Consider the following 17918-nt stretch of genomic DNA (forward strand, 5'->3'; position numbering starts at 1 on the left):
CTCGATTTTCGTCAGTAGTTTTTAAAATATTTGATGGGGAATGGGGTGCCCCGTTTCCCACAATTATAGCTATATATCCTATGGTGCTTTGCAGCAGAGAGACTTTTCAGAAATGAAAAGCCAGCTTTCTATTTTTTTTTTTTTTGCTCAATGCTAGAGATATCCAGTTATATTGCGATCAGCCAAAAACCAAAAAAATGTGGGGAAGGGGAAGAGAGCACCATGTGAAGTTGGAGAGTTATCTGGGAGGGGGACCAAGTTACAGAAAAGATTATCGCTTATTGAGGGAATAGCATGGTCATCTCATGAGATAACTGCGGTTACAACGGAAGATGCGCTTGAAAAACGAAAATGCACACACAAAACAAAGACAGAAAAAGAGTAATGGGAGCTGGCCAGGGAGCTAAAAAGCAGCTAGGTAAGATGAAGGGACGTCGGAATGGGAAGGAGGCACATGGTGGAGGCCTCCCCCCCCCTCTGAACCCTGGCATTGTGTCAGCACCCACCATCTATATAATGTTCCTACCAGGCATCTATTCAATACTGCTGAGAATTATTCTCCACCTCATTAATCTTTCATGCCTGCCTAGCTCCACCGTGAGCTTGGCCACCATTAGCACCACCCCACCACCACCCATAGATCCTCACGCCACAACCATGCTGCCCCAGTCCTCCATACCATGCAGCTTCTCCGAATGAAACACCAGATTACGGTCCAGACTACCTAAACTGCACGAGCCGCAACCCAGGGACTTGCCCCAACCCAAACTCATTAACCGCTCCACTATCATTAGCACCTGCACCAACCTTACGCTGGAAAGACCCAAGTCCACCCCACCAAATATTACGCCCAAACACAAAGCCTACAACATAGCCACCATCCCCACCCCCATGAAGACTACTGATACACCTATAAAAGGCGCCCTCATTAACGCACGCTCTATAATAGCCCAGGCGACAGATATAGCAGACCTCATTCTAGCAGCAGATCTAGACTTCCTAGCCATAACCGAGTCCTTGCTCCACGCAGCCGCTGGACCAGCCTCTCTTTAGCCATCCCAGAAGACTACACCATCCTCCGAGCGGACAGGACAGAATCTAGAGGCGGTGGCCTGGCTATAATTGCCAAAACACATCTTAACATCAGACTTGACTCCTCAACCCACCTCCCATAATGCAAATCACTTACAGCCAAGCTGCCTACTACTAACTCCCAAACAATATCCATCCACCTACTCTACAGACCGCCCGGACCTCTAGGATCCTTTGAGGAAGACCTTAGCACCATCCTCACCAATAACCTAAAAAACTCTTCCCAGAGCCTTCTCTTAGGGGATTTCAACCTAGGTTTTAAAGACCCCAAATATCACCACGCTACCCTCATCAACAATACTCTATCTAAATTAGGCTTTACCCAAAAAGTATCTGGCCCCATCCATAACAAAGGGAGAACCCTCGACTGGGTCGCAGACTTCAACTGCATGGCCTCCATCACTGACAACTCCCCCCAACCATGGTCCGACCACCACCTCCTCTCCTTCACCCTCGAAGCCTCGAGCCCCATCACCAACAACGAGATAGCCTCTGCCATTCCCACAAGAAGTAAGAAAAAGATCACAGTGGAAAATCTGATCCCTCTTATCCTCCCCACACTTAACCAACTCCCTGCCACCTCCAACTCCCACGACCTTGTTGAAGGCTATAACAAAATCATGCGCACAGCCTTAGACTCCATTGCACCTTTAAAACTAAGAAAATGTAAACCCAAAAAGCATGTCAACCATTGGTTCTCTAATCACCTTAAAACTCTTAGATTAGAAAAACGCAAAAAGGAACACGCCTGGAGACAATCTCCCACAGACCACAATAAAACATTTCTCAATAAAATAAGGTCCAACTACAAAAAAGAAATCATAGCTGCCAACAAGAGTCCTACAACCTGAGAATTGCACAATCTAACTCCAGCAACAAAGAGCTATTTAGGATAATTAAAGAATTGGAAACACCAGTGCTAACTCCAGACACCTGCGTGAAGGACAAACAATGGTGCACTAGTGTCCAAAATGCCCTAAACAATAAAGTCACAAACCTTCAAACTAAAATTAAAAACAAGAAAGAGTCCATAGCTAAACCAACCAACCCCACCAACACGACCCCGCGCCTCACACCTCAACTCCCGTTGCCCAACCCCTCTCGCTTTAGCTTCTCCAAAGTCTCCACTCTAGAAGTGGAAAAAATCATCCTCAGTCTAAAACCATCCAACTGTCAGGGCGACCTTTGCCCCCCACAAATCATTAAAGATGCGGAAAGAGACCTCTCGCCATTCATCACAAGACTTATCAACGCCTCCTTCTCCTCAGGTACCGTCCCCAGCAACCTCAAAGAGTCCTGGGTCCTCCCCCTTCTCAAAAAGCCCTCTCTTGACCCCTCCATTCCCACCAACTACAGACCCATTACCACTGTCCCCTTTCTGCTCAAGATTTTAGACAAGGCAGCCTACCAACAAATCAAAAAATTCCTTGAAACAAACCACCTCCTCGGTATTCGGCAATCAGGCTTCAGACCCCAACACGGGACAGAAACAGCCCTTATCGTCCTGAAGGCTCAAATTGACACTCTGAGAGACAATGGGAAAACTGCCTTATTGCTCCTCCTAGACCTCTCCGGAGCATTTGATCTAGTTGATCACAAAATCTTATGCAATCACCTAGACTCTGCTGCCCACTTCTCCCAACTAGCCATCGGCTGGATCGAGTCATTCCTCAGCAACAGATCCATGCGTGTCTTCTCCACCACAGCTGCCGCCGACCCCATCCCCATTACATGCGGAGTACCCCAGGGCTCATGCGTCTCACCTACACTGTACAACGTGTTCACGAAGCCCCTGTTTGATGATCTAGATGGTCTGGTTATCACCTACACTAATTATGTCGATGATACCCAGATCCTCATCCCGTTGACGGGAGATTACAACCATGATTTGGCCTTGGTGAACAAGGTGTACCTCATCATCCAGGCATGGATGGCATCTCACAGTCTATGCCTGAATGATGACAAGACTGAACTCATCATACTTGGATCCACTGCAAATCTAACCAAACTGGACCACAACTACACCAGCTTCATAATAGACGGGAACCTGATTAAAGTAGCCAAGGAAGTGAAAACCTTAGGAATATACATTGACTCCTCCTTCTCCTTCCATAAACAGGTTAGCTCCATGGCATCCTCCACGGCCTACACATGTAAATTCATAAGAGCAGCCAAACCTTTCTTATCCACCCAGAGTTGCATTACATTAGCCAGAGCCCTTATATTATCAAAACTGGACTACTGTAATGCCCTTTACGTAGGAGCTAGCAAACAGGTTACCAACAAAATACAGATGCTACAAAACAACCCTGTCAGAGCCGCGCTTAGCATCCCCAAGAAAGAACACGTCTCCAACATTTGGAGAGCCCATAACGGGCTCAACACTACAGACAAAATCCTCCTCAAAGTAGCCTCACTAACACACAAGTGCCTCAACAATGCTGCCCCCCGCTACTTAGTCGACAGAATAAGTAAACACTCGTCCAACAGATCTACTAGAACCTCCAACACCAACCTACTCACAGTTCCCAGATTCAAACGCGCCAAAATGGGGCGCAACAGCTTCCAAGTGAAAGCAGCCCAGCACTGGAACTCCCTACCACCCCTTCTAAGGACACCCCAAACCTATTCACACTTTAGACGCAACTACATACACTGGATAAAGAACAATGACCGCTAATCCCATCCTACCCATTCCCGGTACCCACTTTGTAAATGCGTATACTTGTAAATCTGCAAACCTTTTTGTCTTTATCGTGACTGCTGTAACTATCTTTGATCCGATTGTAATTACTGTAATGCTTTGTAACGTGTAACTAAGCTGTGAATAACCTTGTTGCTCCAGCGCCCTCATACCCTCAGGTTTGGTGCGCAATACAAATGAATAAACTAAACTAAACTGTCCTTTAATTTTCCTTCATATGGACCAAATTTACGTCATCTACCATTCCATTTCTTTGGTTTTCACCCCCCTTTCAGGAGAACAGTCAATAGCAGCTACACTGGAGGGTATGTGATAGAGAGTTTGGAATTCACACGACACCCTCGTGAAGATTTTTTTGTAGGGTGGTTGTGGGGACATCACGTGATCGCGGGAGCGTGTTCTCGCGAGATCTCGATACACGGGATCTCGCGAGCCCACGCTCCGCGGGAAAACGTTCCCGCTTGAGAGTTGGCGCCCTGCCAGCTAGAGCGGTCGTACAGGAGCGCTGCTCCTGATCACACAAAAAGGAGAATCAACTCCAGAACCATCACTACAGCTCATAGGGCATAACGCCACAGCCACTGGAGGATTCATGGGGGCCCTATGAGTTTACGGCGTGCCACCGGTGAGCACAACCCTTCCACAGTGAAGTAACTGGGGAAGCACAGGACCTGGTCAGTTTAACAGTGAGTAAGCGCCCTGCGCCACCAGTCCGCCTTAAGACGTTCTCCCTTGTTCTCAGTCAATAAAGACTGTCAGAAACCCTACTGCGTCCTGTCATCCATTCAGGCCACAACATAACTGGCGACGAGGATACCTGAAGTCCCACGGACCCACCATGCAAGGCGCTAAGCCACCCCCTGCGTTTCTCCCCCTGCCAGGGACACCGGCGATTCCGTGGATGCAATGGGAACCCCTTTTTTCCACCTACTTGGAAGCGGTGGGCGGCACGCGATATGCCCCCATCAGGAAGAGGGCGATGCTGTTGAATGCGCTAGGGGTTGAAGGTCAGCGTATCTTTGCAGGCCTTAAAGAAATACCGGCGGCCGACGAAGACGCCGATGACGACGACGTGTACAAAGAAGCCACGCGTCGCATCATGAAGAGGTTCACTAATAAGGAGAATATTGTACTGCATAGGTTGAGATTCTACACTCGCAAACAGGAAGGGAGCGAAACCGTGGATCACTACATCACCAGGATGAGGGAACTCGCTTCTCTGTGCGCCTTCGGAGAAAATGCAGAACAGGTCATCTGCGACATGCTCGTCGTCCACACCAACTCTAGGAAAGTGCAGGACAAATTCATCCAGGAGAAGGAGGTCACCCTCGATAAAGCCATCCAGATTGCCAGGGCGGAGGAAGAAACCTCCAGCAGACGCAAGGAGGCGGGAAGTCACCTGCCTGTGCCCGAAATGGCGGCGCTACAATGGAGAGGTCGCAGAGACAAGCAATCCCGCGACGGCCCCAAGGACAAAAGTCCCAGGAAAAAGGAGGCACCGAAATGCTACAGATGCGCCAGTCTCAAGCACATGGCGAACGACCGCGACTGTCCCGCCAGGAATAAAGAATGCTCCAAGTGCGGACGCATTGGCCACGTGGCTCCAGCATGCATGTGGCGGGAGAAAACCGTGTCCCGTGTCGACGGTGACTGCACCTCCACCGATGAGGATGAACTGCTGGACAGACCCATGGTTGTCATGGTCAATGCCCCCCATGCCAGGAGAGAACAGCCCCACTGCACCATTAAAGTGGACGGAATGGAAACGTGCGTCATGGCTGATTCGGGATCCGACCTCACCATTCTGCCCATCGACACGTACAAGGAGATGATGGGACAAGAAAGAGTGGAGATTAGATCCACCAGGCAAAAACCCACCGTGTTTCGAGGGGCAACGGTCGACCTGTTGGGCTACATCAAGGCCCGCATCGATTTCAAGGGGAGGTCTACCACCACAAAGGTGTATTTTTCCCCCAAAGGTCCAGCCGTGCTGGGGTGGGATGACCAACACAAACTCAGCATGAAACTAGATCCCAGCACTCCGGAACAGGTGCTCATGATCTCGTCAGGAGCAGCGCAAAACTATAAGGAGATCTTTCCAAACCTGTTCTCCGAGAGACCGGGAAAAGTGAGAAACTTCGTACACAAAATTCGACTGAAACCCAACGCCACCCCAGTCAAGCACAAAGTAAGGGCGGTACCTGCCACCGCAAGACCAGCTTTGGACGCTCACCTGAGGAAGATGGTCGAGGAAGGAACCATTGAAACCGTGGAATCCTCGCAATGGCTGAGTCCGGTGGTACTAGTTAAGAAGAAGTCCAGCAAAGACCTCAGGATCTGCATCGACCTGAGAAGCCTGAACTTGGAGGTGATCACGGATAGCTTCCCGCTCCCCAGCATCAATGAGATCGTCCTCATGATGAAAGAGGCGGCCATTTTCTCGAAGCTGGACATGCGTGATGCCTATCACCAGATTCCCCTACACAAGTCCTCCCGCCCCCTGACGGCGTTCATCACTCCTTTCGGCACCTTCCAATACACCCGCATGCCTTTCGGGCTATCGTCCGCAGCATCCGCATTCCAGAGGATGATGAACTCCCTATTGAAAGGCCTCACCAATGTCTCACTCTTCCAAGACGACATTCTGGTATACGCCAAGGACAGCGAGACCCATGACAAGGCGCTCAAGTCAGTCCTAAGCAGACTTCAGGAGGAAGGCATTCACCTACGCCATGAAAAGTGTGTCTTCGGGGTGAACAAAGTAGAGTATCTTGGGTACTGCATCTCGAGTGATGGGGTGAGCCCCAAAAGGAACCTCATGGAGGCCATTACTGAGGCGCCGGCGCCGATGTCTAAAGAGGAACTGCGCTCATTCTTAGGCCTAGCTGAGTACTATGCCAAATTCGTCCCCAAGTTCTCTGAGACCACGTCTCCCATGAGGGAGCTTCTGAAGAAGGGGGCAGCGTACTCTTGGGGCCCAGAACAAGATGAGGCTTTCGGCGAAATCAAGAATAGGATTCTACACGCGCCGTGTCTTAAACCATACAACCCTGAATGGGACACCTACATCACCACTGACGCCAGCGCATACGGCCTAGGGGGCACCTTGACCCAGAAAAAGGGCGACACAGAGAACATTGTGGCGTTTGCATCCAAGGCATTATCCTCATCCGAGAAGAATTACTCTACGGTAGAGAAAGAGATGTTGGCATGCGCTTGGGCCGTCGACTACTTCAGATCATACGTATGGGGGACAAGATTCAAGTTGATCACCGATCACAAGCCGCTAATCCACATGCTGAGCCCGGGCGGCACCAAGACGGCCACCCCCAGACTGGCCAGGATCGCCGCGAAGCTCCAAGAGTATACCTACGAGATACAACACATTGCGGGCTGGAAAAACGCACAAGCGGACTGCATGTCCAGGCTCCTCAACCAAAGCGCCCCCGGCACCACATTCCTGGAAGACGAATGTGTCGTTGCGTCCATCGGCGACCTGAGGAACGTCGAGTACATGGAAATGAGCGAGCACCACTGGCAAGAAGAGTTCGAGCAGGACTTCGCTCTAAGGCACGTAAGCACCTGGGTTCGAAATGGATGGCCCAACGAGAGAGCGATCCCTGAAGGCCTTCGTCCCTACTGGAAGGTGAATGAGGAAATTACCGCCATGAACGGTCTCATTCTCAGAGGTGATCAAATCATCCCACCCAGCGGAATACGTAAAGTCATACTGTGCAGAGCACACTCGGGCCACTTAGGGTGCAACATGACCAGAAGAAGGATACGCGACGCATACTGGTGGCCAGGTATGGACCAGGACGTTCGGCAGATGGTCGATAGGTGCCACGAATGCTCCAAAAGCGACAAGCGCCTAGCCGTGAGGCAAGCCCCCATGCTGCCCACCGAAGTCCCCAAAGGGGTGTGGCAAAAACTGGGGCTGGATTTCATAGGGCCGCTGGACAACATGCCCCCTGAGCACAGATACGGGATAGTCTTGGTCGACTACTTTTCCAAATGGGTGGAAGCTGACTTCACCCCGGACATCACTACGGGAACAGTCATTGAAACTCTCACCGCCATATTTCAGCGGGAGGGCCTGCCCGAAGAACTCGTCACGGACAACGGAGTCCAACTAGTATCCAGGGAAATGGAAAAATTTCTCAAGCTTAACAACATCAAACAGCGGAAAGCAAGTCTATACCACCCACAGGCAAATGGCCTAGTTGAGCGGGCCAACCGCTTCATCAAAGGGGCGCTGCAACTGGCCCACGCCTCGGGCCTAGACCCATACAAGACGGTCAAAGAAGCCGTAGCGGCTCACCGTCTCACCCCCAACGCCGTCACAAGTGTTTCTCCGTTCCATCTGCTGAGGGGGAGAAGGGCGGCATCCTCACTGGTACCACCATGGCTTCAGCAAGTGAGGGCCGACGAAGACGTCGACATGGCTGACATAACGTGCCGTATGCAGCGCAACAAAGAAGCAATGAAAGCACAGGGGGACTTGCGCCGAGCCGCTCGACACACACAAGTCAACAAAGGGGATCTGGTGAAGATACGACTTCCCCACAAGGACACCACCACAGGTTCCAGATACAGCAGTCCCATAGAAGTCATGGAGAGAGGGACAAACCACATCCGCACCAGCGATGGCAGGAGATGGAATCTAGAGAGGGTAGCCATGTACCGCAGGAAAGATGATACTGTACACTCCCCTGGAGACACTGGAGGAGATCAGGTCTGCCAAGAGCCATACGAGAACCATCATCTCCCGAGTGGAGACATCATAGAGCCGCAACATCGCAACGACTTCGCAAGCTCCCTTTTCCCAACCACACCCAGGGGATCACAGCAAGGAGCTGGACAAAGAGATCCCGATTCACCAGCACCCTCCCAAGGACACTTCATCGATCCCGCTGCATACCCGGATCCTGGCAGGCCCCAGAGAGAGAGAAGGAAGCCCGGGAAATATGCGGACTTCATCATGGAGTGACCTCCCATTCCTTTTTCCCAGCAGAGGAGGTGTGTGGGGACATCACGTGATTGCGGGAGCGTGTTCTCGCGAGATCTCAATACACGGGATCTCACGAGCCCACGCTCCGCAGGAAAACGTTCCCGCTTGAGAGTTGGCGCCCTGCCAGCTAGAGCGGTCGTACAGGAGCGCTGCTCCTGATCACACAAAAAGGAGAATCAACTCCAGAACCATCACTACAGCTCATAGGGCATAACGCCACAGCCACTGGAGGCTTCATGGGGGCCCTATGAGTTTACGGCGTGCCACCGGTGAGCACAACCCTTCCACAGTGAAGTAACTGGGGAAGCACAGGACCTGGTCAGTTTAACAGTGAGTAAGCGCCCTGCGCCACCAGTCCGCCTTAAGACATTCTCCCTTGTTCTCAGTCAATAAAGACTGTCAGAAACCCTACTGCGTCCTGTCATCCATTCAGGCCACAACAGTGGTCTTCTACTTTCATTAGATTAACTAGGTTGGCACTGATAAGGCAACGCCTGGCCAAGGAAACACGTCTATTGTACAAAGCAGGGCTGGGTGGGTCACGTATGGTCGTGCTAAAACGTGTAGTGCCCATACACAGCCAGTCCTTTGTAAGCAGTTTTGACAGTGAGACTTCAGTAAATCCGACGATCGTGAGAAACGCTTGGGCGCTATAACAATGAAAGGGAAGGGGGCGGCTGTGCGAGCTCGACGACGGGAAATGAAACGAGCCAGCCCCGCGGTGCGGCTGTCCACTTCTCTCATTTGTCACTTATGAGCAGTCGTCGTTTGGCGTTTTTATTGGTCTTGTCACTGCAGCCGTTCATTGGTCGAACTAGGAGACGTAGGCGTCCGATTGGTTGTACTTTGTGGAAAGCTGTAGGAGAGACGCGCATTGGCCTAAAAATGCCGTCCCCCTCTCCTCCATCTGTGCTCGTGTGAACTTTGACAGGACCTAAGCGAGGGCTGGGCCTAGAGCCCGAGACAGGCCATGCAAAGAGCCTTCAGGAGACAGGCGAGATACGAAGGGTGCCCTAAACGAAGTGAATAGAAACTTGCTAGAGGATACTTCCGTGACGGCAGTAGCACAAGGCAAAACGTTTTGGCAGAAGTTCAAGGGTAGGGAGCAACGTAAAAGGACACGCTCATGCAACAACCGGACGAGTATCATCAACGATAATATTGTGCAGGCTGACACTAGGCGTCGCTGCAAGGCAGCGTGAGGGCCTTCGTAGAGCTGTAGTCTAAGCCGCACTGTTCTGAATATCTTGCGAGTGGGACTCAAATGCATTGCAGCATGAGATTCGTGACAGCAGAACGCGAGCAGCGACGCAGAGTTGTTGGTCTCGCGTGAGGTCCCCGTGCGCAAGACTGCGGCACTGTGTTCGCGTCAGGTGAGAGGAACACAGTGTGATTGATTTTCTGCAGCGAAAGGTTTATCTGTGCCGAGTGACGCGGCCTCGTGAATTAATGGGCATTTTTCTTAATAAGGTCTTACAGTTGTGGGCGGTACATGCGTTTTTCGGTCCGGGTGGGTAATGCAAGGTTACATACGTCAATGTTCACGTGTAGTCCTACGTTCATGTCCACTATTGCAATAGGTTCGTGTGCAATGCCTGTCACATTTCACCATCACCCAGTTCAAAACGACAAAACCTCTCCTTTCCAGTCGTAATTCAATTACCACATGACACACAGCAATGGCACATCCTTGTAGTACAAATGATGACAGCACGCAGGATATTAAAGTTGCATTGAGGTTTATTATGCAAGGACAACTATTTACAGAGAACCGTTGCTTCACTGTTCAAGAAGTTCAGTGCAGTGCCTTTTAAAAGGAAGTCACTCTTCAATGGGAAGTCCTGCAAAAGTCTCTCTTAAGGTGCGCTGGCAGGCCCTGCTGCTCTGGCTGAGCTCCTTTCTCTTCGACGCGCGCTCTTGTCCCCCCCCCCCAAACTGAGTCTCGTGAGACTCTCTCCACATACCTTGTTTTGCTGAGCATCCTTGTCCCATTCAATCACATATTGTTCATACTTAGTTGGTCTGCGCTTCTCTCGGTGCGGGCGACCCTCATTAACCTCTCTGACCAATGACCCTGCAGTTGATGTTCTTCTGCTTACACCATGTCGTCGCTGCTCCGCTCACGTTGATTCTCCTTGCATGCTGAATATGTGCTCTTCAACTTCCTGGGTATATTCTCTTGCAAGTTCCTTGTCTCAGGCATCTGGTGTAAAGGCATTGTCATTTTCCTGCCCATTGGGTTCTCTCAAACGGGGTTCCCGTGACCCCCTCGGATGTCCTTTGGTATGGCAACTCTTTCCATGTTCCAACTTTTGCCATCTTGGTTGCATATGTGATTCGATCCTTTCTGCACCACTCGAATCAGCCTGCTGATCCTAGAACCAGTGATTTGATCCTTGTGGGGCAGGCACATTTTGACTATATCTTGCACTTGCACTTCTGTTCTTTGGCCAGCTCTCCTCTCATCACTTCTGCTCTTCATGGTCGTTTATCTTGATTCTCTATACAACCTCTTCCATGTCCACTCTCTCATCTTCCTTTACTCTGTTTAGCCAGGGAGGCACCAGTGTGGACGCAGCCCTTCTTCCCCGCAACATGTGGAATGGTGATACATTTATTGTCCAGTTGGGAGTGAGGTGATGGGCAGCATTGGCCTCCTTAACCATTTATACGGATCCATGCCTGAGGCCCTGGCCAGTTGCAGCACAGCTTTTGATAAATCTGTTGGTCCCCTCAACCAATCCATTGGCTTGGGGGTGATATAGGGAAGCTTTGATCTGCTTGATGATGTTTCCCATCAAGAATTTCTCCATTTACCAGGATACCAACTAGACATCATTGTCTGTGACAATCTGTTTGGGCAATCCTGCCCTTTGGAAAATGGCAGTGAGTACCTCAATAACCGTAACTGTGGTAGTGTATGATTCAAATTCAGCTCCCACCTATTTGGACAATTAGTCATCCATCACTATTCCGTAACTGCGCTCCAGCTCCATGGCTTCTAACGGGCCTATGAAGACTATCCCAACTTGTGCCACACTCCCTCTGGGATCTTGGTCGTGATCATTGGTGCATGTCGTACCTTTAGGAGCTTGTCACTATTTAAGCATTCATGGCACTGCTCCATCATCATGCAGATGTCGTGATCCCTTCACGGCCACTAATTTTCATCCCTGACACAGCGTCATGCCATGCTGCATTCGAGGTGTCCTGAATGAGCTCTGCACAGGATTACTTTTCTTATTCCCGCTGATGGAATGACTTGATCTCCTCTCAAATGTAAGCCATCCGCTTCATATATCTCGTCTCCTACCTTCCAGAATGGATTAAGCCCCTACGGAACGTTCCTCTCATTGGACTACCCTTTCCTTACACAGTCTGTTATCTTTCATTTCCTGCTCTCCTCTCCAGAGGTTCTCACCCATTTCCATGTATGTCTTGCTGTTCATGTCCCCAATCGATGCTACTACACATTCATATTTCAAAAACGTTGACCTTGATCTGCCTGATCCTGGCAGTCTCGACATGCAGTTGGCCTGTGCATTCTTAACACCCTGGTATGTGTCCGATGTTGCACATGTATTCCTGCAGTTTGGACGCTATGCCTGCTAATCTGGGAGTGGATGTTTTATGTCCCACCCAGGCTCAGCATTTGTGTAAGTGGCTTGTGATTGGTGAGGAGCGTGAATTTGGTGCCCCACAAATATGTCTGGAAGTATTGAACTGCCCAGGCACACGCTAACATTTCTTTTTCAATCGTTTCCACCTCTGACTATGCCTTTGAGGCAAAGGGTACCTACCACATGTGCCACGTCGCCCTGCTTCTGGGTGAGTGTCGCACCTAGACCAAATGCGCTGGAGTCTGTCGTGATTAACGTTTTCCAGTGGGATTTAAAAGGTCGAATACATGGTGCCTCTATTATTCGCTCTTTCACTTCCTTGAGCTTGCCCTTTTGGGCCAGATGTCACACATTCCACCCCTTTCTTTAACAGTTCTCTCAGGGGTGCTGTCATTTCTGAAAACCTGGGCACAAACTTGGCGTAGTATTCTGCTAGTTTCAAGAAGGACCTTCAATTCCTCCTTGTTGGTTGGTGCCAGAGCCTTCACTATGGCTTGCAGTACGTTTTTCTTTGGACTGATGCCATCTCAGGATATGGTATATCATAGATACTCCACTTCCTTGGCTCTAATAAAGCACTTCTCATACTGCAACCGTACCCCCAATGTCTTGTAGTTTGTGGAGCACTTTCTCCAGCATGGGGTATGGCATGGATTCATATGCTCAGGAATATTCCCCGTCGTCAGGCCGGGAATCCTCGGTATAGAAAAAAAATCAGTATCAGTTTCGTTTCTGATCTGTCTTTCTTAGTAGTAACCAATCACTGGTCTCTGGGTCATACTGCCCCCAGCCAATGACCGCCCTCTCCCTAAGCCCCGCCTCCGGCAGCCATCCTCAGATTTTTCCCGCACATTCAACTGTTGGGAGTCCTCGTGCTGTAGCTCTCGAGCTTTTGCTGCGTTTTTGCGCTTTTTCAGGAGATTGTTCTCATTTTTTGGTTAAATAGAGCTTCAAGCTCCACCGTTTCTACATCCGATCAACGGATCCATTTCAGAGTTTTCTACGCCCCTCAAGGGTGAAGATTTCGTCTAGTTACGCTTTTGGAGGATTCCAGAAGTTCTGAGGCCTACCCCGGACATGGCCCAGGAGAAAGGAAGCTCGACGCCCGGGAAGCTGTTCAGGATCTGCCCTGGATGCCAGCTTCAGAATGTTTTCAAGGAGGACGAGCATTCGTTATGCCTCTACTGTCTCCATGAGGACAAGACGCACAAGGAGAAGGACTGTGCGTTTTGTGGGAACATGTCGGAGCGGACCATGAAGGATCGCCATCTCCGTCTCGCCAACTGGCTGGAAGGGAAGAGCCCGTCAGGCGAGAAGAAGAAAAAGAAGTCTGAGCGGTCTTCTAAGTCCTGTGAGGGTGCCCCAGCGACGGGGGCCCAACAAAAGGCTAAGCACCGCGAGTCCGCGGGCACCGGGAGCGCCGAACGGTCGGGCTCCTTGGCTGCCAGGCAGGGCGCATCCTTCCCGGCGCCATCAACCACGAGCCAACGCTCTGGCTCGGGTAAGAGGAAGTCCGAGAACCCGGCAAAGCTTCTGGAGAGGCCCCGGTCGATCTCGAAGATTCCGGCAGAGGGGGAGCGAGGCTCGGACCCTCCCCCCAAGGTGAAGGCCCCAGGCGTCCAGAAGGTGGCAATGGCCTTAATTCATCCTGCTAAGACCTCGATTGAGGATGTCGCCGCGGCCCTGGCTCAGCCTGTGGAGGCTACACCAGTGGAGGCGCCCTCAGGACCAAGAGTCTCCCTGCCACCGCGGAGGGAGTCGTCTTTCAGGCCCATTGAGAAGACCCCCACAAAGTCCTCGTTGGAAAAGGTGGGGGAGGGGCTGGTGGCCATCGTGGATACGGACACGACCTCTGAAGAAGAGCTCATCGAAGTCGTGGAAGAGGCCCAGCCCATCAGGAGGGATCCCGACGAGAGCGATGGTGTCGCCGACAAGGCTGCTCAAGAGCCCTCGCGCCCGTCGTTTCCGGCGCCGCAGGACACCTCGGCTGCCATTTTGTCAGCGATTCAGTCCTTATGCTCGGAGATAAGGACAAGGTTGCCCCTTCCCCGACGGAGGAACCTGAGCCAGACCCGACGGGGGAACCGGAGCCAGGACCTTCGGAGAGTCCACCGCATAAGAGGAGGAGGACGCATCCGACGCCACCTCTCCCACCTCTGCGGCCTGCTCTGCCTTCCCCCGGTCTACTACCCACGGGGATGATACAGGCACGGACACGGCTACGACAGGTACAGATGACGATGGGGATGACGACGGGACGTGTACCCCGTCGCCCCCTGCTCGGACGTCCCTGCCCGACGAGATTGGATCCTTTCATGCCATGATTTCCAGGGCATCCAAGCTTTTTCAGCTCTGCCCAGAAGAAAAGAAGAAAGAAGGGTTCCTTTACCAACGGCGCGAGGCTAAAAGGAAGACGGTCCTCGCCATACCGCTTCTTGATGACATCTGGGATGAGGGGTTCGCTCTCCTCAAGAACCCTGCCACGGCGCCGGCAAAGAGGGACCAGTACGAGAAGAAGTACCGGGTCCCCGACGCTGCCCCTTTGTGCCTTCGGGCACAACCTACCCCGGATTCGGTCGTCTCGGCGGCGGCAAAGAAGAAAACTGGGGGGGCATTGGCCTCGACATCAACTTCCCCGCCGGACGGCGAGGGCAGGAAGTTGGACACGATGGGACGACGGATCATCTCATCCGCAGCGATGACTGTCAAGGCGGCCAACGCCCTGGCTATCGTAGCCCGCTACGACAGGGAGTTGTGGTTCAAAATCGCCCCTCTGTTAGACTTCCTTCCGGACGCCAAAAGGGCTGAGGCCCTTGAAATCCTACAGGAGGGTGAGATTGTTTCGGGCCACGCCATCACGGTGGCAACGGACATCGCCGACACCGGTTTCCCTCAGTTGGGCAACAGCGATTGCTTGAGACGACGAGGATGCCTCAAGGCCACGGATTTCCGCCAGGATGTACAAACCATGGTTTTGGACATGCCCTTCGACGGGAACAACCTTTTTGGGAAGGCGGTTGATGAGTCCCTTGAGGCCATCAAGACAGACACAGAGACTGCCCGGGCACTGGGAGTGCTCCAACAACGACGGCCGTCCTTTCGGAGCTCCGGAGGCAGACAAGGTGCCTCCAAGGGATCCGGCAGTGGCTCCTCCACTTACCGCCAAGCGGCAAGATCTTCGTCCCAGGAAGCCTACAGGGGACGTGGCAAGTCAGGTGGTGCCCGTCGTCATCGACAAGGAGGTCAAGGAGGCAAGGCGGCCTCCAAACAAAATTGAACCGACCGTGGGGTCGGGGCCCTGCCGAAGCACCCCGGTGGGAGGCCGGCTGGCGAGGATCGTCAGCGTGTGAGAGTCCATCTCCACCGACCTTTGGGTGCTGGACACCCTGGCCCAAGGGCACGCCCTCGAGTTTCAGAAGAAGTGCCCTCGCGTTCCACCCGTGGCTAGGAAGGAAAATCAGGTCCCTCAACTACTGTTGGAAGTAAGGGCGATGCTCAAGAAGGGTGCCATCGAGCTCGTCCCAAAGAGGCTTCAGGACTCCGGAGTTTACTCAAGGTACTTCCTCGTAAAAAAGAAGACAGGAGGATGGCGCCCCATCCTGGACCTACGACGGCTGAACAAGTACATCAAGGCACAGAAGTTCTGTATGGTCACCCTCCAGCATGTGCTGGGACAGCTGGAGGAGGGCGATTTCCTGTCGTCGGTGGACTTGGAGGATGCGTACTTCCACATCCCCATTCTAAAAAGACACCGAAAGTTCCTCAGGTTCGTGGTCCAAGGGCGGCACTACCAGTTCAAGGCCCTCCCGTTCAGATTGAAGTCGGCACCCAGGGTGTTCACCAAGTGCCTCGCACCGGTGGCGGCGCGGCTGCGCCTACAGGGGATCCACGTCTACCCCTACCTGGACGACTGGCTCATCCGAGCAAGGACAAGGGAACTCGCCGTGGAGCACACTGCGAAGACCGTCCAGCTGCTCACGGACCTGGGATTCTCCATCAACTTTCCAAAATCCCACCTGGTTCCATCACAAGTCGCCCTGTTTCTGGGAGCCAAGCTCGACACAGTGGCGTGGCTGGCCTCGCCGTCGGAGGAAAGGACTAGGACCATTCTGGGCAAGGTGCAGCGTCTGCTGGCCACGGACATGGCCAGGGTAAGATCTATCAAGTCCCTCCTCGGGATGATGTCCTCCTGCATTTACAGGCTTCGGATGAGACCCTTACAGGAGTTCCTCGACGCCCGCTGGATCCAGTCGACGGGCAGCTTCGAGGACAGGATCCCTCTCAACGAGACGTTCCGTCAGGCGATCCGGTGGTGGGGTACCCGCTCCCATCTGTCGGCGGGCACAGACTTTCAGACCCCAGCTCACCAGGTGACGGTGACGACGGACGCCTCCCTGGAAGGTTGGGGAGCACACTCCGGAGATCTTCACACGAGAGGCCCTTGGCTCCCGCAGGAGAAGTCTCTCCAGATCAACATCTTTTAGCTCCGCGCGGTGTTCTGGGCCCTCAGGTCCTTTCTTCCGTCCCTCAAGGGCAAGGTGGTGAGGATCTTCACCGACAACACCACCACGATGTTCTACATCCGGAAGCAGGGCGGAACCAGGTCCCCGGCCCTATCCAAGGAAGCCCAAGATCTGTGGCATTGGGTCGTCGCCCAAGGGTTGTTTCTGGTGCCTCTTCATTTGGCAGGAATAAAAAACACGATCGCCGACTCACTCAGCAGGTTGCTGCGCTCGTGCCACGAGTGGGAACTACGCCAGGATCAAGTGTTTCGACTCTTCGGACGATGGGGCGAAACCCAAATCGATCTCTTCGCAACGGCGACGAATTCCAAGTGCCAGAGGTTCGCCAGCAGGTTCCCCCAGCCGAGGAGCATGGGCGATGCTTTCTCGTTCCCCTGGGACAGCCTATTTCTTTATGCGTTCCCTCCGCTGCCGTTGCTGCTCCGGCTCATCAACCAGCTCAAGAGGTCCCGGTGCAGGATGATCCTCGTCGCACCGGCGTGGCCAAGACAGATATGGTTCCCGGACCTTCTGGACTTGTCAACGTCCCCAACAGTCAAGCTGCCGATGGACGCAGACCTTCTCTCCAGAGAAGGAGGTGCCATTCTTCACCACAACCCGGAGTTGCTGAACTTGCAGGCCTGGCTCCTGCAGCACTAGAGTTTGGAGGGTACGTCATCCCGGCCGACTGCAGAGAGGTTCTTGCAAAGGCCAGGGCGTCCTCAACTCTCAAGTGCTACGGACATAAATGGAAGAGGTTCTCTGTCTGGTGCCGTGCACAGAAGATTAACCCTCTGCGGATTACGGCCCCTCAAGTACTGCCGTACCTACTGTCGCTGGCCAAAGCTGGACTGGCTCACGCCTCCATCAAAATACATCTGGCTGCAATCTCCCGATATACCAGGACGACGGGACGGGCGTCCTTGTGGTCTCATCGCCTGGTGAAAGAATTCATGAAGGGGCTATTCCGATCATTCCCGCCGGTGAAG

The 17918-nt window shown here is 52.6% G+C and overlaps 1 protein-coding gene across 2 annotated transcripts in view; it reads left to right on the forward strand.

Annotated features, from left to right (window-relative positions):
- The window catches only part of NSD1 (nuclear receptor binding SET domain protein 1), a 1891114-nt gene that overhangs the window by 43091 nt on the left and 1830105 nt on the right, over positions 1-17918 (forward strand). Inside the window, exon 1 of one of the 2 annotated variants that reach the window (XM_069651498.1) lies at positions 9808-10180. The exons of the other annotated variant lie outside the window; for it this stretch is intronic. The gene's annotated coding sequence lies outside the window, so the exon portion shown is untranslated. Of the gene's footprint in view, positions 1-9807; positions 10181-17918 lie in introns of those variants that run through there. 2 annotated transcript variants of the gene reach the window in all.

Source organism: Ambystoma mexicanum, chromosome 3p (genome assembly GCF_040938575.1).
Source record: "Ambystoma mexicanum isolate Mex_15411 chromosome 3p, UKY_AmexF1_1, whole genome shotgun sequence".
Lineage (NCBI taxonomy): Eukaryota > Metazoa > Chordata > Amphibia > Caudata > Ambystomatidae > Ambystoma > Ambystoma mexicanum.